Source organism: Choloepus didactylus, chromosome 17 (genome assembly GCF_015220235.1).
Source record: "Choloepus didactylus isolate mChoDid1 chromosome 17, mChoDid1.pri, whole genome shotgun sequence".
NCBI classification, from domain to species: Eukaryota; Metazoa; Chordata; class Mammalia; order Pilosa; family Megalonychidae; genus Choloepus; species Choloepus didactylus.
This window is the reverse complement of record NC_051323.1, coordinates 11,192,347-11,199,624: the sequence shown is the minus strand read 5'-3', so window position 1 is coordinate 11,199,624 and position 7,278 is coordinate 11,192,347. Positions and strand designations below refer to the sequence as shown.

The window sequence follows — 7,278 nt, the reverse complement described above, 5'->3', positions numbered from 1 at the left end:
TGAAAGAAGGGACTTGGACAGATATTTGTACACTAATGCTTATTACAGCATTCACAGTAGCCGAAAGGTGGAAACAAACCAATTGTCTATCAACAGGTGAATAGATAAACAAAATGTGGTACACCCGAACCATCAACATCATTCAGCCATAAGAAGGAATTAAGTGCTGACACACGTCACTACATGAATCAAACCCTGAAGATACCATATTGATTCAAATAAGCCAGACACAAAAGGAAAATTAGAATAATTTTCATGTCAGTACTGTGCTGTTTTCATAACTGTTGCTTTGTGGCAAGTTTTTAAATCAAGAACTGTGAGTCCTGCAACTTTGTTCTTCTTTTTCAAGATTGTTTTTCCTACTCTGGGTCCCTTGTTGTTACCTTATCAGTTTTAGCAATAGCTTGTCAACTTTTGCAAAGAAGTAAGATGAGATTTTGATAATCCATAGATAGAAATGGGGGCTATTGCCATCTTAACAATTTTAAATCTTCAGATCCATGAACATGAAATGTTTTCCCATTTATTTAGATATTCCTTAATTTCCTTTGAGAGTGTTTTATAGTTTTCAGAGTATAAGTTTTGCACTTCTTTGTTAAATTCATTCCTGGCTATTTTGTTCATTTTGATGCTATTGTCAATGGAATTTTTTCTTAATTCCATTAAAAGTGGTTACAATTCAATTTTTATATACTATATTAATCATGTATCCTACAACCTTGCCGAACTCATTTATGCTCACTTATGATTTCTAGTATTTTTTTTTTTTAGTGGATTCCTTAAGATTTTCTACATGCAAGGGCATGCCATTTAAGAAAAGAAATAGTTTTACTTCTCCTTTTGATTTTGGGTGCCTTTTTCTTTTTTCTTTCACCTGCATCATTGCCCTGACTAGAACCTCAAGTACAATATTGAATAGAATTGGTGAGAGTGGACATGCTAGCCTTGTTCCTGATCCTAGGGCTAATGCACCGTCTTTCCCATTAACTATGATGTTAGCTCTGTTTTTCCAACAGATGCCATTTATCAGTAAGGAAATTCTCTCCTATTCTTAGTTTGTTGAGGGTTTTTATTGTGCAAGCTTGTTGGATTTTGTCAAGTTATTTTTTTGACATCTATTGAGATGGTTATAAATATATATATATAGTTTTGTTTTTTATTCTGTTCATATGTTATATTGCATTAATTAATTTTTGGATATTAAAACAACCTTGCATTCCTGGCATAGATGCCACCTGATCATAATGTATAAGTACTTTCATTTGTTGCTGGAATTGCTTTTTCCTATATTTTGGTCATGATTTTTGTTAATGTTTTTATAAGAGATACTGGTCTTTACTTCGTGGTGCCTTTGCCTGGTTTGGGAAGAAGTGTTAACTGGCTTCACAGAATGAATTGTGATGTGTTCACTTATTTTCAATTTTTTGGAAGAGATTGTACATACAGATATTAATTATTCTTTAAGCATTTGATGGAATTTACCAGTGAATCCATATAGCTTGACTTTTGTTTAATTTACATTTATTTCAGATTCAGTCTCTTTACTTGTTATGAATTTATTAATATTGTCTATTTCTTCTGGGGTCCATTTGGGAAGGTCACAACTTTCTAGAAATTCGTCTATTTCATGTAAGTTGTCTAATATATTGGTGTACACTTTTGCATGTTACTCTTTAGGATCCTTTTTATTTTGGTAGGATTGGTAGTAATGTCCTATCTTCCATTTTTTATTCTAGTAATTTCAGTCTTCTCACTTTTATTCTTTGTCATTCTAGCTAATGTTTTGTCAATGTTGTTAATCTTTTCAAATACGCAGCTTTTGGTTTCATTGATATTCTCTATTATTTTTACATTATCCGTTTCATTAATTTTCACTTTAATCATTATTATTTAAATCCTCCTGTTTGATTTAAGTTTGGTTTGCTCTACTTCTTCTAGTGTTGTAAGGTGCTTATTGATTTGAGATCTTTATTATTTTTTAATATGGCATTTGCAGACAAATTTCCCTCCAAGCACCACTTTAGCTTCATCCCATAAGTTTTTGTATGTTGTTTGTTTTCATTTATCTCATATTTTATAATTTCTCTTTTGATTTATTCTTTTACCCATTTGCTTTTTAGTAGTGTGTTGCCTAATTTTCATGTGTTTATGAGTTTCCCAAGTTTTTCCTGTTTTTGATTTCTAACTTCATTTCACTGTGGTTGGAGAAAAACCTGTGGTATTATTTATATCCTTTTATACTTAACGAGGTTTTGTGCTGGTTTGAATGTATTGTGTCCTCCAGAAAAAGCCATATTCTTTGATGCAATTTTGTGGGGCAGACATATTAGTGGGGATTAAATTGGAACATTTGGATTAGGTTGTTTGCATGGAAATGCGCCCACCCAACTGTGGGTGATAACTCTGATGAGATATTTCCATGGAGGCATGGCCCCACCCATTCAAGGTGGGCCTTGATCAGTGGAGCCATTTAAATGAGCTGACAGACAGAGGGAACTCAGTGCAGCTGAGAGTGACATTTTGAAAAGGAGCTACAGCCAAGAGGGACACTTTGAAGAATGCCCAGGAGCTGAGAGAGGAGCTGCAGATGAGAGACAGTTTGAAGACAGCTGTTGAAAGCAGACTCTTGCTCCAGAGAAGCTAAGAGAGGACAAATGTCCCAAGAGCAACTGAGAGACATTTTTGAGGAACTACAGCCTAGAGAGGAGCATCCTGTGAGAAAGCCATTTTGAGGCCAGAACTTTTGAGCAGACACCAGCCACATGCCTTCCCTGCTAAACAGAGGTTTTCTGGACACCATTGGCCATCCTCCAGTGAAGGTACCCGACTGCTGATGTGTTACCTTGGACACTTTATGGCCTTAAGACTGTAACTGTGTAACCAAATAAACCCCCTTTTATAAAAGCCATTCTGTCTCTGGTGTTTTGCATTCTGGCAGCATTAGCAAACTAAAACAGGTTTGTTTTATGTTCTAGAATATGATTCAACCTGGAAAATATTCCATATGCACTCGAGAAGAATGTATATCCAGCCATTATTGGTTATAATTTTATATATAGTTGCCTTCTCCATTAATGAAAATGGTATACTGATATCTCTATTGTTGTTCAATTGTCTATTTCTCTCTTCATTTCTATCAGTTTTTGCTTCATGTACTTTGGGTTTCTGTTATTTGGTGCATATGTGTTTATAATTGTTTTATCTTCCTGATAGATTGATCCTTTTATCATTTCATAAAATGTTCCTATTTTTCTCTAGTATCTTTTTGTTATGTTGTGAAATATCTTTTTTTGTGTGTCACATATGATTATAGCCACTTGTGGTTTTTTGTGGTTGCTGTTTGCATGATATGTCTTCACTGTAATTTACTTCTAATCTATTTGTGTCTTTGAATTCAAAGTATGTCACCTCTAGACAGCATATAATTGGATCTTGTTCTTTTATCCAGTTTGACTTATCTGCCTTTTGATTGGGTTGTTGGCTCCATTTCCATTTGATGTTACTAATGACAGTTGTATTTTCACCTGCCATTATATATATATTTGTTTTCAATGTGTCTCATATAGTTTTTTCCCCATCTATTTCTCATTTACTTTTTTCTTTTGCATTAAGGGACTATTTCCTAAGGTAGCATTTTAATTTCTTTAATGATTTTTTACCACATTTTTTTTTTAGTTATTTCTTTAGTGTTTGTTCTACTGCCTAACATATGTATCTTAAGCTGTGAGAAGCAGCTTCAGATTTAGAGATATGTGAGATATGGAAATATTGAATATATATGAGTTATAGAAACATTACTTCTATTTCTATATACCTCTATTTCATTTTCCTCATTGTTCTGATACTGCTATATATATTGCATTTATAATTGTTGCAAACCCAACAATACAATTTTATAATTATTACTTTATATATATTTTTGTCTGTTAAAGAAGCTAAGGAGAGAAAGAGGTGCACATATATATTTATAGCTTTTGTTGTATTAAACTTCTTATTTATGATTTCTGATTCTTCTTATTTGTTCCTTTGAATTGAAGTCGCTATCTGAACTTATATGCTTAGTAGTGCAATACAGTTTTGCTCCCACCTACCTCCTTTGTGCTTTTGTTAACAGATATATTTCCTTACATGACAGGCTCAGAAAATATTATATTGATTTTTTTTATACAATTCCATTTAAATCAGTTAAGAGAAGACAGGAAACAAAATATGCATTTGTGTTGTCTTTTGTAATTATTAATTACTTTATCTGTGCTCTTTAGTGTATATGTGTGTATGTGGATTATTCTTTGGGGTCAACCTGAAGAATTTTCAACCTGAAGAATTTCCTTTAGTATTCTTTATAAGTTGGGTGTTCTAGCAGTAAATTCTCAGTTTGGGTTTATCTAGGAATCTAGCTTATTTTCATTTTTGAAAGATAGCTTTGCTGGATATAAGATTCTTGTTTGATTGTTTTCTTACTCTGTGCACCATGAACATGTTATCCCACTGCCTTCTTACCCCCATTGATTCTGATGAGAAATCATTCATTATATCTATAGGTGTTTCCTTGTAAATGATGTATTGTTTATCTTCTTACTCTTTCAAGAATTTTGTCCTTGTTTTTGATTTTCAGCATATTTACAATGATGTGTTTATTTGTGGATCTCTTTTCATTTATCCTACTTTGATTTTGTTGATTTTCTTGAATGTGTAGATTAATGTTTTTCAAAAAATTTTAGAAGTTTTTGGCCATTTTTTTTTCAAATATTTTTTCTGTTCCTTTCTCTCCTTGACTTCTGAATCTGCAGTTATACATATGCTGTTGTGCTTAATGGTGTCCCAGATTCTTCTTAGGCTCAGTTCATTTTATTCATTATTTTTATTGTTGTGTGGATTGCCTAATATCTCTCAATTTATATTCAAGTTTATTAATTCTTTCTTCTACCAGTTCACATAACTGTTGAGCTTTACTACTGAATTTCTCATTTCAGTCATTGTGCTCTTTAACTCCAGAATTTCCATTTGGTTCTTTTTAAAATTTCTATCTCTTTATTGATATTCTCTATTTGATGAAACATTTTCTTCACACCTTCCTTTACTTCCTTAATCATGGTGCCCTTTAGTTCTTTGAATATATGTGTAATAGTTGACTTTTAAGTCTTTGTTAAATTTGGCTCTGGTCACTCTCTCAATATAACTTTTTCTCTTCTGGTGGATTGCTCATGAACTTTCTTTGGGAAGTAAACATTTTAGATAATTTATTGTAGCAATTCTGGGTGCTGCACCCCACTCTATGCTCCAAGTCTTGTTTTAGTTGTTTGGTGATTTTATTGGTGACTGAATGGACTATTATGCTGAAAGTCTATTTCCCTCCTGCAGGTTAGAATGGTCCCAGACATTTCTAGGATAATAGTGGTTTGGCAGGGCTCTCTTTGACTGTCTTTTTTTGCTAACCACACTCAGATATTAATGTCCACTAGTTGCCAGATGATTGGTCATATTGTTTTTAACAAAGCCCTTGAGTAAAATTGCCTCATAGACTAATCGAATCTAATGCAGCTACTTTGAAGGGGTAGTTTTGAGGGCAGTGTTTGAAATTTATTCTGACTCCAGAAGGACTCCTCCAAGGTATCTCTTTCCCTGTTTCTGTCTGAAAAACTATTGGACCAATGTGTTTTGTCTATATGTCAGCTGAATCTAATCATCTCTTCTTGATTGTTTTCCACTGCGACTTCCACTGTTTTTGAGAGCACACTTCAGCTTGAATGTCTCCATACCCTGTTCATGTGAAGTCAGTTTCTTTAAAGAGGGTTTTGGAGCTCTCTGTTCACTGGCCTTCTTCCCTACCTGAACAAAATCTCTGAGCCATTGCTTTGGTGCTGAGAAAGGGGCCACTGATGTGATTATCTCTGATTGACACCCCTTCTTTAGGATATGCATGCTCCATGGAGAAGGAGGAAGTAGCCCCAAGTCTCATTATCTTGTATTTCTTGTTGTGGACCTGTACCCCAAAAGCCAGGGCAAAGGTGATCAAGATCTTGGTATTCTCAGTGGAACTGAACACAAGATTGTGCCTCCATCGCAAGAGTAGAGGATGGGTAGAAGAAGGGAGAGCCCACCTTTTAGACACACTCTAGCAGAACTTAACCACAACAGGTTAGCTGGAGGCAGAATGGGAAATGCTGATACCCACCTGGCCATCATGAAATGGGATCTGTGGTGAAAGGGAGCCCTGTGTTTTTGGATATAACAGTCTAGAGGTGGTTTTTTTTTTTCTTTTTTTTAATGCTAATCCTCTGATTAACCTTTAATTCACCCAAATAAGAAATTTCTTCAAGCCAAAATCATGTGACTGTTTAATACTGGGCAAAAAAGAGAGAGAGAATGGCCTACATCAGTCTCATGTCTTTTTTGCAGTGAGCAATGTAATGGGTGACTGTGGAGGCAGATTCCACTAATACATCTGCTCAGTTCAGGCAGTGCCAGCCAGTTCTGCAGGGGGCATGGGAGGCTACGTGGTTGGTCCTGAGCCCTGGGATGCTGGCTGGGCTGGGAGCTGTGTTGGCCTCTGTGGCTGCAAGGTGGCGGGGGAGCAGCCAGTCTGCAGCTGAGCCTGGAACAGTTGAGCTGCCCAGGGCTGGCCAGTGTCTTCAGCAGATTGTTTTCCTGCTCCAGCTGGGAGTTTTTCTCTTTGTGTTCTTTGATTTTTCTTTGAGCACCTCCATTTCCTCTCTAATGGCATACATCAAATGGCTTTTCACCAGATCCATAGCTTGCTTGATTTTGCTGTCAATAGCTACCACACGTACACCAGAGGAGCTCTCATCCTCACCATCCACCAGGGGTTTCGTCAGTGGTAGCACCTTCAATGGGAAAAGAGAAGCAGATGCTCCTAGGCTGCTGCTACTCCCATATGAAACTGCTGACATTCCCTCACTGTCACCACCGATGGTCTGAGGTAAGCCAGTTAGGGAGGGTTCCACTGGGCACCTTCTCACTGAGCTGAGGAGGAGGAGGGAGGTTGCATATTTTGGTCTAACATCCAGACCTCTCAGTTCTTATGGAGTTCCAATAGATTTTCTCAAATAAATGTTTCTTCATTTGCTGAATGCCTTTAGGGCCATTTCCAGAGACTTTATTTTTTAAATAATTTTCACCAGTTTTACTGGGAAGCAGGTCTGTGGAACTTCTCATATTGTCATGCCAAAAGTGGATCTCCTTAATAGAATAGTAGCGCTGTCTCATAAAGGAGAGGTCAGAAGTGAGATATTTACAAGGCTTTGGCATGTAGGCTCA

The 7,278-nt window shown here is 35.9% G+C and overlaps 1 pseudogene; it reads right to left on the bottom strand.

Annotated features, from left to right (window-relative positions):
• Nucleotides 1–6,493: 6,493 nt before the first annotated feature.
• Nucleotides 6,494–6,752, bottom strand: LOC119512836 (annotated as a pseudogene).
• Nucleotides 6,753–7,278: the final 526 nt, after the last annotated feature.